Source organism: Saccopteryx bilineata, chromosome 10 (assembly GCF_036850765.1).
Source record: "Saccopteryx bilineata isolate mSacBil1 chromosome 10, mSacBil1_pri_phased_curated, whole genome shotgun sequence".
NCBI classification, from domain to species: Eukaryota; Metazoa; Chordata; class Mammalia; order Chiroptera; family Emballonuridae; genus Saccopteryx; species Saccopteryx bilineata.
Genome location: NC_089499.1, coordinates 25,685,078 through 25,700,229, shown reverse-complemented (window position 1 = coordinate 25,700,229; position 15,152 = coordinate 25,685,078). Strand labels below are relative to the sequence as shown.

The following is a 15,152-nucleotide window of genomic DNA, read 5'->3' as shown; positions in this document are numbered from 1 at the left end:
AGATTTTTAGTGGACGTACTGGGTTACAGTATTAAGGTAGGAAAAATAAAACTGTTTAGAAAGTTCATGACCCATTACAACTATGAATATATTTTAAAGCATATTTATAAAGTAAGAAACTAGAGGTGAATCTGAAAGAAAATATGAACTTTTATAAAATACCGATTTCGAGAGAAGCAATGATAAAAATATAAACTTCACTTTGTCCTCTGACTCACTTAACCAGGAAAATAAACCGGTGTTAGAAACTTAAACCTTTTGATCTTTTCAAATCAAAACCATAGTTTCCATAGGTTCAAACAGAGGATTTAAAAACGTTCCTGGGAAAAGTAGGTAAATGGGTTAAATATCTTCTTTCTGTTGTTGTTAATCTAATCGCCACACGCCAAATAACAAAGAGTTTATTGTATTTGCGTTGGGGCTGGTCCAGCTCCCACCTCTGCCTTATGACCCCTTATAGGGGTAATTAAGGTATGAAAGCCTTTTTCAGAGTGACTCCTGACCTCCTTTCTTTGCCTGGAGCTCCAGGTTGGAAGCTTCCGTCTTCTGGACTTCAGATCTCACCTCCTTTTCCTTTTGAACTGAAAGCTAACTGCTTCAGGGTATAGTTGCCCAGGTGCAAAGGAATATTATTGTACATTTCTTCCTCTTCTATTGTTATTATCAAGGTTTTTGATTCGGCTAGAATATTCTACTGCGATCTTTTCCTTTTTATAGAAGCTTGTATCTTCTGTGGCTGAACAATCTGTGGGCATAGATTCGTGTTCGTGTTATTACACAGTCCTGCATCTAGTCTCCTTATAGAAAAGCCCAAACCTTTTCCTTTACCTCCTTTTCCTAATATCCTGCCACCTTTTTCAATGCAAACACCTTTGGGTGATATTTAGTGGGTTGGTCCCCGGTTGGTACAGATGAAACGCATGTGTAACTTTAGCCATAAATTGATTTTCCTCATGAGAATTGCATTCATGTTTACTTGTCACCCATTCACTCCACCAAAAACTTTTAGAAGAAATCCCATTGGTGTTCACAATTTTCATAAGATGATGGCATTCATGTGGATGAGCATTAAGTGGCCCATGATAAAGTTATCATGTTTTCCTTACCAAGTTGACCTGTTCCAACAAACTCAGGCCCCAGGCGACCATAGTTCCTCAGCATATTTTGTTTGGATTGTTTTCTTTCTGTGCTTCCTGGGCACAGCATTTCTGCTCTTTAAAATGGCAATTGCTCCCCAAGCCAAGTTAGGAGCTGTTAATGGCTCTGTTTTGTTTTCAAATGTTCTTGGTTGGCAACAACAATAATACTAGGCAGCTAAGCCATGTAGAGTTCAAGGGCACTGAGTATGGATTCAGCCTTCTTCCATTTTACTGCACTTAAGTATTACCTGGGGAGCTTGTTCAAGTGCACATTCTGATTTACTAGACCTAGAGATGGCCCTGAGATTCCACATTTCTACCAAGCTCCCAGGTGGTGCCATGCTACCGGCTACAACCCACACTTGAAGTAGAAAAGGAGATCATCTTTACGATAGCTCCAATCTCCCAGTATTCTATAATTCTGGGTGAGCAGAAACCAATAGCTGACATAAGCAGGGCAGACACTCCTTAGGACCTGTGCTAGAATACTCCAGAAGTCACAGCACCAGCTGTAGAAATGCATATAAATAGGGGGATTTAGAAATTGAATGTGAGAGTCTATCACCAAACCGTTTTAGAATCTTGCAGTGGATCACAGTTACTATCTACTAGTTCTTTCTAATGTATATTTAGCTACTTTATTCCTAAAATATCTCTACAAATGAGCCCTCTTCACACCCCAGCTGGGTCTCTGATAAAGCTGGGTACAAAACACATCTAAGTTTATTCATCTAAGTTTAACTTGTTACATAAAGCATCTATCTTTAATCCCTAGGCAAAGAAGGATCTTGCTAAATAAATATTTGCTACTAGATTTATCTGTTCTGTAAATACTAATGCTACCACATAAGTTTTGCTTAAAGTGGAACCTATCTTTCTCATTCCATATCTGATAAGTATAAAAAATAATTTATATTAATAGCAAGGACAATGACTCACAGATCCATCATATCAATTGTTTTTCAATTCCAAGGATGTCTACCACCATATAGTTGATGCTGACCTTAAATTCTTTGGTCTAGGTAATTTCTAAAAAAAGTAGACTAACTAGAAATCAAAAGTAAGCTTACATATAATCTTTGTATGTATGATTTTTCTTCCTCTCTTGACTACAGGCAGATAATTTTTCACTGTATTAACTGAGTAATAGGCACACACGACATGCCAAACACTTTGCTAAGCACTGGCAGTTGGGAGATAGAAATGAGGGATGAGAGGGTGAATAATTCTAGCTTTTGACTCAGCCAGAGTCCGGGAGATAAGTACCCGACTAAGTATTTACGACATAATATGCCTGTAATAAAGATATTTATAAAATCTAATGCAGAACATAGGCATTACCTAGATGGAGATGTTGACCTCTGAGTCCTAAAGAAATGTACTCTTAGGGAGTCTGTATCTTTCTTAGACTTTCTTAATTGATTAATTTTAACTTCAAAGATATACTAGTGTTTCAAATGGTCAAAATAATAAAAAACTGTTCAGACACGTATTAAACATAATACAGCAAATGTCCAGAAATGAAAGCACCCATTGCTTACAATAATAATAAAAACACATACAAAAAAACCCCTGTTAAATATTGGAAATAAGTTTTCGAACTATTAAACTTCCCTCTCCCTTTCTCCTCTTCTACAAAAGTCAAATTCTGCTTATTCTTCTATTCCTGAATCAAATTCTAATCCCATCAGTGAAGGTTTCATAGGTAGCGATGGCTACCATCTCTTCATCTTTTTATCTTGAATATGAAATCTACCCCATTCATTTTGCCAGAAACATAAATAATAATGAACTAAAATTATTGTTCACCTTCTCCTATATATGTACTTTGACTTCTTGTTAATTTTACATTTCTCTGAGGAAGTATAACTGGCTGTACTTTTTGTAGCTCCCATTGGCGTAGCAGTGGTGTTTTGCATAGAGAGAAGTTTGATAAATATTTATTTGATGAAATATTTGCCAAAAGAGAGCTGGTAACTAGCTATATTACTTGTTATTAACAGGAAGCACAATCCTAAACCAGAAATTTATTATACTTTGGTATGATCTGCTCACATTTGAAGAAAAATTTGTCTAATCAATGTGGTCTCATTCTCCAATGCTGGCCAATGAGAGTGTGCATGAGTTAAGTCAACAAACACAGAAATCAACAATTGCAAAACTTTTATTGAAAACAACCTAGGTAATTGTTTAGTTTGTGAAAGATACTATTTTTGATGAAATATTCTGTTTATCCAAGTGAAAGCTAAAGGAAACTCCTCATTCTCCCGTATCTAATAAAATTAAGAGATTTGAATTTTGCTCCTACTTTAACCTAAGATTTGCTATAAAACTGTTGGCAAATTCTAACATCAAGGATTTAAAACTTTCTTCAATAGTTAATAGAACATTCTAGATTTCACTATTCTAGACTCTAATCAGACCCTGTTCTATAAGTATAATACTGAATTTTTAAAAAGTAGACTTACAAACTCATGACAGAGGGATGAATCAGTTTAAAAAATGAGATGGCCTGACCAGGCAGTGGTGCAGTGGATAGAGCATCAGACTGGGATGTAGAAGACCCAGGTTTGAGACCCCGAGGTCGCCAGCTTGAGCGTGGGCTCATCTGGTTTGAGCAAAAATTCACCAGCTTGGACCCAAGGTCACTGGCTCCAGCAAGGGGTTACTTGGTCTGCTGAAGGCCCGCGGTCAAGGCACATATGAGAAAGCAATCAATGAACAACTAAGGTATCGCAATGCGCAACGAAAAAACTAATGATTGATGCTTCTCATCTCTCCGTTCCTGTCTGTCTGTCCCTGTCTATCCCTCACTCTGACTCTCTCTCTGTCTCTGTAAAAAAATAAAATAAAATAAATAAAAATAATTAATTAAAAATGAGATGAAATTGATAATTTGGGGGAAATACCTTGATGGAACCTAATTTCACAATACATGTGCTAATGAATTTCAGATGGTTTAGAAAGTAATTCTTAAAAAAGAAAAACTTAAGAAAACATTCAAGAACATACACCTGAATATTTAATTGACCTCTACATGAGGAAAATATTTAAGCACAAAAATAATGGAAGAAATGGCAAAGACTGATAAACTTATGTGGATTAAATTTTGAAACACTAGGATAATAGATAAAAATATAAAGGCAACCAATGTTAATTTAACAGATATTTATTAAGCATCTCCTTTGTGTCAGACATTATTCTAGGTGCTTGATATTATATATATAACATTATATATATATATATAAATATATAACATATATACCAACAAAGGTCTTTATGTTCTTGCTATCAAAGAGCTTACATTCTACTGAATAGAGGCTGACAATTAACAAAGTAAATGTCATATTGTATGTGACAAGGTGGAAAGTGCAATGGAAAGAAGAAAAGGAGAGCCAGGAGTGGGGATCAGAAGTGTCCTGTTGGTAGGTCACAGTGTGGTCGGGGTAGAACTCGATGAGAGGAAAAGATTAGAATAAAGACTTGCAGGAGGTGAGGGAGTGAGCTCAGTAGGTATCTTGGGGGATACCTGAGAGTGTTCTAGGCAGAGAGAATAACCACCAGTGCTATAGCAAAGACAGATGAGAAGTTAGAAAAAGATTTCGCAGCACATAAGGTGGGTAAAGAGGTAATACCTTTAACAGAGGAAGTGAGTTCCTGAAAACCAGTTTAAGAAGTTAATATTCTATAGAAAGTGGGCAAGTGAATAATCTTTGGATAAAGGTCAACAAAAGTGAAATATGTCGAACCTTACAAGTTATCAGGAAAGTGGACATTAAAGCAACCTCATCATTAGGATATCCGGTTTGTGAAGATTAATGTTGGTGAAGATGTGATGAGAGTGACTCTTCTACATCATTAATGAGAGCATAAATTGACAGAATCTTTTGTAAAATAATTTGGCTGTATTTATCAACAACCTTTATTCTGGAAATTTCTCCCATGGAAAAAAATCATATTAAGACAAAATTTATGCATAAGTATATTTACTGCAGCATTGTTTATGACATATAAATGATTAAGACCCAGATATCAACCGAACTGAAGTTTCCAGCCCAGGATATAACTGTAAGCATTTGATGTCTCCATATGAATGTTCCAGTAACTCCTCCCACTCCAAATGTCCAAGCCAAACCCACCTTCTCCAGCCCCTATCCCGGTCCCCAACTCTCCTTCTCTTATTGTGTTTCTTAGGTCAGTGAATGACACCAAAGTATATCCATCACCTAAGACGCACACCTGAGAACCATCTGGACTTTGCTCTTGCTTCCTGAATTCTATCAATTCCTGTGTTTAGTCAGTTCTACTTTTTTCATACTTCTGGAATCTATCTCACCCTCTCTATTCCCACCTGACTGCCTTAGCTCACCTCTCCTCATTTTCCACCTACACTAATTCAGAGCTGCTTGCCTGGCCCACAGTGCCAATCTCACCTCCATCCCACCTGTCACATCTTTGCCATTGGGCCCTTTCTAAAGTATAAAACTGGATCAAATCACCGCCGTGTTTAAAAATTTCAAGTGGCTTCCCACTGCTGTCAGATTAAAACCCAAACACCTTAGACAGACCTCCTGATTATCATCTTTCTTGTCCTTCCAGCTTGCATTCTTTACTCCATCCGTGACATTGTAAGTCTGCTTACAAATGACCTATCGTGCTTCTGGGTCTTGGCAGATGGTACTTCCTGTGCCTGCCCCCCTCTCCCCTTACAGTTCCTAGATCACTCTCCTCTTCACCTTTCCAATCTCAGTCGAGGTGAGGTGAAACCTTTGTTTGGAGCTTTGGTCAGTCTAAGTTAGCATGTTGCACAGGTAAGGAGGCATCAGAATCACCCGAGGGCTTGTTAAATAGTTTCCTGGGTGCCACCTCCAGAGTTTCTGACTTAGTCGGCCTGGGATGGGGCCAGGGAATCTGCACTTTACCAAATTCCCAGGCGAGGCAGATGCTGCTGGTCTAGGGGCCACATTTGAGAACCACCTGTCTAAAGAATTCTTTATCAAGGAAACTAGAGTTTGGTGGACTGTTCACTTTTTCATTGATTAAAACGAATGTTTGTTATGTAGCTATGTGCCAATTCCAGCGCTTGAACTAGGATCGGTATTTTGCAGGGAGGTAGGAAGATGCTTTCTCTCTGCTGCGAAGGAGGCAGGGATGCCCCGAAAACTGTGCATGTCGGACAGTGTGTGAATGGTGCCCACTGGGGTAGTGTAGCTCAGCCAGACATGATTATCTTGGCCATTACAGAAGTAGACCAGTGTTTACAGAACAGTGTCATATATGCCATGATACAAACATGCATGGTGTCCTCTGAGACGTGAGGACCGCCAAACTCAGATATAAATTTGGAGCAGGGAACCAGGCAAGGCTTCTTAGAGGATGTGATGCCTCTGTTAAGCCTGGAAAGGGGGAAGGCAGGTGCGGAAAGTAGCATACGCAAAGAAATGGAAGTACAATATGTAATCTGTAAGCAGACTGTTACGAATAAAGGAAAGAATTTCGAGGACTCAAATCGCTTTGCCTGCAAGAATAGCATTTGCTTCATTAAAAAATAAATTATGAAAAAAACACATTATGAAATATTATACACACTCAAAGGGTATATAAAACAATATCACAGACACCCATGTAGCCACCATTTAGATTCGCTTTACTTGCTTCATCTCTCTTTATAAGAAATAAAGCTTAGCAAAACATTAATTACCTGACTCCCTATCTCTTTCCTCTCCCTCCCTTCTCTTGCCAAGCTAGCCACCAGTTTACAGTTGGCATGTGTTTTTCCCATGCATGTTTTTACATTTTTACTATGTAAGTGTATAGGCAATTACTTTTTAATGAGAGACTTTGTCTAGGACGTTAAAACAGCAGAAATTACAATGCTTGCCTCAGCAAACTTCCCGAGAAGACACCTGGAGTAGCAAGCAGTCAATGCCAACAAAAACTGTCCCTCTCCAGCATTGGAGGGGGGAAATGGCACTCACATTAGCTTTACAAAATGCAATCAGAGGGGGTTAAAATCAGCAAGTCAAGTTATGCTTATTCAACATTAGCCGGTTTCCCAAGCTAAAATGAAAAATCATTTTTGCCTTGCAGCCAAGGGTGTCGAACAAGTACCAAGAAAGTTGGACTGACAAAGTTGGTCGCTTTTGACCAGCTCTGTGGATTACTTTTACAAGGGTTAAGTGCTTATGTGGGAGAGGGAGAGGAAGAGGGAGGGAGGGAGGGAGGAAGGGAGGAAGGGAGGAAGGGAGGGAGGGAGGGAGGGAAGAAAAAGAAAGAAAGAAAGAAAGAAAAAGAGAGAGAGAGAGAGAGAGAGAGAGAGAGAGAAAGAAAGAAAGAAAGAAAGAAAGAAAGAAAGAAAGAAAGAAAGAAAGAAAGAAAGAAAGAAAAAAGAAAAGAGAGGAAACATGTTAAGGACACTGCTCTTTTATGGTTTCTTGCTGTATTGGCCAGGAGTTTGCTTAAAGGCTTTTAATCACTGTAAAAAAAAAATAGAAGACTGGATAAAGAAGATGGGGCACATATACACCATGGTATACTATATTCAGCCAGAAGAAATGATGACATCGGATCACTTACAGCAGAATGGTGGAATCTTGATAACATTATGCGGAGTGAAATAAGTGAATCAGAAAAAAACAAGAACTGCAGGATTCCATACATTGGTGGGACATAAAAGCGAGACTAAGAGACATGGACAAGAGTGGGGTGGGGGGAGGGAAGGAGGGAGAGGGGGAGGGGGAGGGGGAAGGGTACAGGGAAAACTGGATAGAGGGTGACGGAGGACGATCTCTCTTTGGGTGATGGGTATGCAACAGAACTAAATGAGAAGATAACCTGGAAATGTTTTCTTTGAATATATGTATGTACCCTGATTTATTGATGTCACCCCATTAAAATAAAAATTTATTTATAAAAAAAAAAGGAAAGAAAAGAGAGGAGAGAAGGAAGAAACAGAAAAAAATAAATAGTGAAGGTAAGGAAAAAAAAAAAGAAAGAAAAATTGGTACCTTCCCCATCCTAATTTTCCAACTTACTCTAGCTTGGTTTCTTATGATAACTCTTATTCTCTTTTAAAGTCTATAATTGAGCTCCTTTTTTGTTTTCCTTTTTCTTTTTTTTTTAGGAATGACAAAGTTTGAAAAATCATTGATTGCTATTGGTGGTATGGAGCCCTAGGAAAGTTTTATGTTATTTGTGTTGTATGCATGCATGCATGTATTTATCTATGTATTATTTATATATTGTTCAGAGACAGCATCCTGAAATTCCAGCCTATTTTCTGTGTAGAAAAACACCGTGTAACTTTTTAATTTATCCTGATAGACTTCCTTTCCTAGAACTTTAGTTAAATGTCTTTGTTGGGTTGCTATTTATCTATATCTATCTATCTATCTATCTATCTATCTATCTATCATCTATCTATCTATCTCTATCTATCTGTATCCAAATCTATATATATATCATCTATATCTATATCTATATCATCATCTATATCTATATTTATCTCTATATATGCATATGTATATGAATATATGTACACATACACATGTATATATACAACACACACATATGTGTGTATACAGTGTGTTGATTGAAACACAGTTTTGAATTGCACAGCAATTAGTGAATACTTTTTATTTGGTCATTCCATTCTTCACAAGTTTTACCACACTCATCTCCTTTCTCTGGCCCTGGTGCCACCCCACTAATGCTAAGCTCATCACCTCAAATCGGAGTCCTCAGATGGACCTTTCATTGCCCCTGTCATTCATCGCACAGTTGGCTACAAGATCATTCCCTCTAACACGCCACCCTGATCATTCTCCTCCAAGACTGGAGAGCCTCTAGTACTGTAGCCGCCTAACTGTGCCCAGGTCTGCTAGGCGCCTCCACAAGATTTCTTTATAACCAAATCTCCTTTTACTTCTAGGTGGCAAAGTACCAGCTACCTTTTCCAGTTTCTTCTGCAACTAGTAGTCTGTGATTGTATAATAGCTAGACGTTGTTGGGTGGGAATTCTGGTAAGGTCTTTTAATGAGGCAAAACAGAGCAAAGGGTGTCTTTTCACTGCTCTCTTCCCATCTTTCTTGATGCCTAAAATTTATATGTGAGGACTAGAGCCTCTAACCCTCTAGCAGCCATCTTGAAGCAAGAGGTAACCTTGAGGATAAATTCATATGCTAAGAATAGAAATGCAGAAAGAGAGAAAGTACTTAAGTCCCACCTGCTGCCCTGAAGAGAAAAACAAACAAACAAACAAACACCAAAAAACCTTTGTGTATTTATCACTGTGTGGTTTTCTGTTATGGGCAGGCTCCAACTAGTTTATTCTCTCCACATATTTAGCTATTGTCCCAATCCAGCAAACGTAACTGATTAGTTTTGATCCATTACTGCCCACTTTAAGGCAGGCACTTAGAAAGACGTGAGTGAAAGCCGGACCGTCCACACATGGTGACAGGCATTGCTCATGACAATTTTATCCTCAGTTTCCTTGTCTGGAAACCGAGAAGAATAATTTGCACCTTAAATTGTGTATTCTTTTTCTTTCAACCTGTTTTTTTTTGTTGTTATGAGACCAATAGCACCAATAGGGAAAATAGCTAGGAGAGAGAAAAGGGGATAATATTCAAATCAGAGTATTTACTCACTTATTAACAGCCCTTCTAAGCAGTTAAGTGGTTGAAAAGGTTCAGGTAGCTGATGTGAAAAAGTTGATGGACAAAATATCACTAGATTGGGCTTTTTTTAAAAAATTTTTTTTTTATTCATTTTAGAGAGACAGAGAGAGAGAGAGAGAGAGAGAGGAGAGAGAGAGAGAAGGGGGGAGGAGCTGGAAGCATCAACTCCCATATGTGCCTTGACCAGGCAAGCCCAGGGTTTCGAACTGACGACCTCAGCATTTCCAGGTCGACGCTTTATAGATTGGGCTTTGATTATTGACATTTTATCCCCATTTTCATTCTGATGAATAATGGAAATGTGACTACACAGGTTGCATTTTGTAAGACCAGTTGGATCACTTAACTTAATAAACACATACATACATACTTCATACATGCATACATACATACTTCATACATGCATGCATTTCAAGAACATTAGCTCCAGGAAATCATATGCTCCAAGTCACTGAAATGGAGAGGACATATAATTTCTGTCTTGGTACTTTCTTTTCTTTCCTTCTTTCTTTTATAGTGAGAGGCCAGGAGGCAGAGACAGACTCCCGCGTGTGTCCCAACCGGGATACACCCGGCGAGCCCACTAGGGGGCGATGCTCTGCTCTTCTGGGGCCGTTGCTCCATTGCTCTGCAATGGAGCCATTATTTTAGTGCCTGAGGTGGAGGCCACCGAGCCATCCTCAGCGCCCAGGCCAACTCTCTTGAACAAATCAGGCCATCACTGCAGGAGGGGAGAGAGTGAGAGAGGGAGAAAAAGAGAGTGAGGAGGAGGGGGAGGGGTGGAGAAGAATTGAACCCAGACATCCACATGCCAAGCTGACGCTCTACCACTGAGCCAAACTGCCAGGGCCTCGGTACTTTTTCTTTGGATAGGTGGCTCTTAATGAGTTGAACAAACAGTTCCTTTACAGTGGTAGTCAACCTGGTCCCTACTGCCCACTAGTGGGCATTCCAGCTTTCATGGTGGGTGGTAGCAGAGCAACCAAAGTATAAATAAAAAGATAGATTTAACTATAGTAAGTTGTTTTATAAAGATTTATTTTGCCAAACTTAGTGAAAATCTGACATAAAGTACTTGGTAAGTAATTATTATTATATGCTTTAACTTGCTGTAACTCTGCTTTATAAATTTTATAAAGTAAAGTTACTTCCCTACTTTATAAATCACCATTACTGTGGAAGCGGTGGGCAGTTAGAAAATTTTACTACTAACAGAGATACAAAAGTGGGTGGTAGGTATAAAAAGGTTGACTACCCCTGCTTTAGAATGATTACAGAATTGCAAAAAAGCAAGTTTTGCAAAATTGCAAATTCTGTCAAAACTCTTACACTGTGTACTTTCATTTCTGCTCTTAGGCACATTAAACTGAATCGGTTGGATAAAAATTTCTTGCTGAATTAAATTTAATTTGATTAGGAAATTTGCATGTACATGCAGGCAAAGCACGGTAATTGTGAATTTAAAAGATGTCCTGGTTCTCGAAAAGGTTCTATTTTATGGAAATTTTGCAATAGCTTCATTAGGGGAACTAAATTTTTTTCAGTGTGGACCCATGTCATGAATTAAAACAAGCCCTTTGTCGGGAAATCACTCAAGGAATAGACAGCTTGTCCTTTCTGAAGAAAAGTAACACAGCCTCAAAGCTGGAACATGTGAGCAGCTATAAATCCTTCCTGCTCTGGCTCCGCGGGACCCTCCCTGGCCATGTCCTAGCTCTGTCAGTATTTCCTCTAAAAAGCATTGTCTTGCTCTTCCCTGCCCCAGTCTCCTCATCAGGCGCTGGAAGGCAGAGTCAGCTGCTGGGTCCTACTGCCTTGGTCAATGTCTTCAACCACATTTCAACCAAAATTATCACCTCCCATGTTACTGCCTGACTTCTACAACACACAGATGGAGAAATTTAAATAGGATTGGCTCAAAGTATGTATTTCAGGGGGAAGAACGTGCTTTATAGAGGGTCAAAACGTCTTATTGTGAGGGTATAGGGGCATGACCAGTCATTTGAGAATATCTGACACATGCGGACAGCAAAGCAACTGAAACCCTCTTAGCTTACTTCATAGGTGTCATTAGGCCTGTCTTTCACCCTTAGTCACTGGGGGTCCCACTCTTCTAAGATGTATAGAGAGAAGCCTTGCATTATGTAGGTCATGGAAAAGCATTCAGACAAGGCAGCAGAATATGAAAACATTATAAATGATGTCCCCGGCATTGCCAATAACACCTGTCCCAGAGACGCATGAATCACACATTGTTCTTGAGATTTTCATTCCCAGGACTCCCCTTACCATCCGTTCGCCACATTACAGGCTGGAAGACCCCCAAAGGTCTTCAGCGGTGTCAGGCTACTGCCTGGAATTCTCTGAGAATATATACATATGTCTCCGGTTGGAAAAGCAGCCCAGTCTCTTATTTTCTGAACTTTGTATAGTGACCTTAGACCCCACTTAATAAGTAGCCTACTTAGCATTAAGGAAATTTATCAGTATTTTCAATATATAAGAACATTCATCAGTATGTTCATTCATTAAATGCCCCCGTTTGTTTGGGGGTTTTTTGCTTTATTTTCCCTCTTTGCTTTTATTATTTTTTTAAATGGAGGTATAATTTATATACAGTAAAAAGCACAGGTGAGTTTTGACAAATGCCAAGTCGTCCACACTTCTGTAAAGATACACACTTCCTGGCTCCAGAAACTTACCTCATGTCCTTTGCCAGTTAATCCATTCTTCTTGCCGAGGTAATCACTGCTCCAGATTCCTACCACCACAGACCAGTCGTGCCTTTTCTAGAACCCCATACACACGAATAGATATAGTGAGAACTCTTCAGTGTCTAACGCTGTATGCTTTGAACATTTATAAAAATCACCTCTCTTGTTTCCTTATCTGTACATTGAGGGGACTGTTTGGCAGGAATGGTGCGCAAATATTCTGAGGAGGGGTAGGTTTCCTGGGAGGGGTGAGGACCCCGAGAAGTCACCTAGACCAGGCAGGGGTGGGTGAGGACGGGGCTGAGGAGTGGGCTCTGCAGCACCCTTCTCGTCTTCATGCAAAACACCTGTACTTTTCCATGTCTTACAAATTGGGGTTCACTGAAAAGATTCCATTTGGGAAAAGGGATCTTTGTTAAAAAAAAAACACCCAGAAAGAAACAAAAAGGAATGATGGAGAGAGACACAGGTCTAGACAATCCTTGCTGGTCCCTTTTCCTTGCACATTCTATAAATTACAAATAGTGTTTTCTGATACGAGAGCTGTGACGGGTCCCCTGGAGAGAAGGCTGGGAGACAGAGGCAGCCAGACTGGGCCCCCTCCCCCAGGAGGGCCTGGGCACCGAGCGCTGTAATATTAGTACTGGTTACAATCAGATAGCGCCACCCCTGACTGAGGCACCTAGACAATAGGACAGAGGCCCTGGGCCAGGGGAGGCACAAAGACAGCATTCAAAAGCCCCGACTCCCACAGCCCGCGAGCGTTTTTCTATAGACTCCACCAGACGATGATGGCCCAGCCGGAATGCTACCTTACAGCCAGAAAAACACTTTTTCCCCCCCCCCATGGGTAGCTTTTAAAGTGCTAAAAATAATAAACAGAAAAAGGAAAGTGCTGACACAACCTTCACGGCAGAGACAAACTGAAACTGTTGTTATAAAACTGTAAACAAACTGGGTTCCGATTTTGAACCTCGTGTGGCACACAGGGCTGCTCGACAGTGTCAAACATCCGGGAGGATCCACAGGGCTTGTCAGTCAAGACAGGGGAGCCTCACTGCGCAGGTGCTTATCTGCGATCTGACTCGCTCCGGCCTAAGGGTGCTGTCCTTCTTAGGCCTTTTTTTTTTTTTTTAACATGTAGAAGAAATGGGAAAGGATTGCTAGATCTTTAACGAGCACGATTTTCCCACATAACAAATGCAAAATGGGCTCCTTTCTCTCCCTGTCCTATAATTAATTACTCTTCTTCTCCCAAGTGAATGTGTGGTATTCCTTTAGTCCATTCTGGTTTTTAGCCCACTGACTGCTTTACATCTCCCTGAATACCTACAAGCATTCAGAACTATGTGCAAAGAGCAACAGCGGCGACACCGCACATGGGAAGGTAATTCCCACAATGCTGGAAAGTGACAGTTAAAGCATACAGATCACGAGTTTGCCAACACCCGAGTTAAGCCTGATATCTGACCTTCTGATCCATTAAATCACGTGTGGAACTTGGCACCCACGCAGGTCAGCCAATGGGAGGGAAACCGCCGATCTGGAGAAAAAGGAAACACAAGAAAATAAATAGAAGTGCTTTTTAAAGTTTCCCAACATTTGCTTAATCTGCTATTCTTTCTATGTTTAAAGAGGGTCTGGTCTCAGAGCTGTCTCTGATTTTGAATAAACGCAAATAGATTTAGATAAAATCTCATTCTGAGGGGGGGGATGGTTTCAGAGAAGCCTTTGACACAAGGACCATAGGAACACTACAGGCAGGGGACAACGCTTGTGGATCCCAAAGCCCTACTTTCCTGTGGACAGGACTTTTGAGAATTAAGGAATTCTGAATTCTCAGTCTGGGAAAATGACTGAAAGACAAATGTGAATCTTAAATAATTTAGGAAATCTGTGCTAAAGAGGGTCCAGTTGGGTCCCCAGAGGATGTTTTCTGGGATGGGTCTTAACAAATAAAAGCTTCGGCTGTGCCTTGTGGTGAAACCACAGGCTATGCATCCAAGCATGACGCCATGGTCCTGTCTAGACGGTGTTAGGTGCGATTATGAGGTGGACACTTTGCACAGGTATACATGAAGGAGACATCCAAACAAACGTGGCATCTGCTTGTGCCGCAGACAGTGTCTCTGAGTGTCTGGACAAGTGAGAAGCTGCTTTACAACTGATGATGGTTCCCAGATTTTTGTTGTTGTATGGACATTAGCAAGCATAGAAAAACAGAGGTTTGTAGAAAGAATGAGTTCCCGCTACCCACAGTGGACCACTGATAAACATTTTCCCATCTGCTCTGCTTTTATTAATTAAAAAAAAAAAATAGAGCATAATCTCCTTGACAACTCCACTCCAAGGCCAGAACATACATTTGTTTGCATTTTTCCAGTTCACTTTTTAAAAAATGTTTACATACAATATGTGTACCTAGGACAATGTACAATGTTGTGTGTTTTTAATTTACCTGTACGATATGAATCCATGTATATGTGTGTATTCCTCTACATTTTTAGACTCAACGTCTAAAACCTCTAGCTCATCCTTTTAGCTGCCACTGAATAAACACATGTTCAGTCATTGCCTTTCCACCCAACACCCAACATTTATGGCACCATAAAAGCACT

At 39.9% G+C, this 15,152-nt stretch overlaps 1 protein-coding gene across 12 annotated transcripts in view; it reads right to left on the bottom strand.

The window, feature by feature from the left end:
• The window catches only part of THRB (thyroid hormone receptor beta), a 392,197-nt gene that overhangs the window by 207,543 nt on the left and 169,502 nt on the right, over positions 1-15,152 (bottom strand). For all 12 annotated transcript variants that reach the window (XM_066245972.1, XM_066245976.1, XM_066245969.1 and 9 more), the window contains one exon: positions 14,006-14,077. The gene's annotated coding sequence lies outside the window, so the exon portion shown is untranslated. The remainder of the gene's footprint in view (positions 1-14,005; positions 14,078-15,152) is intronic.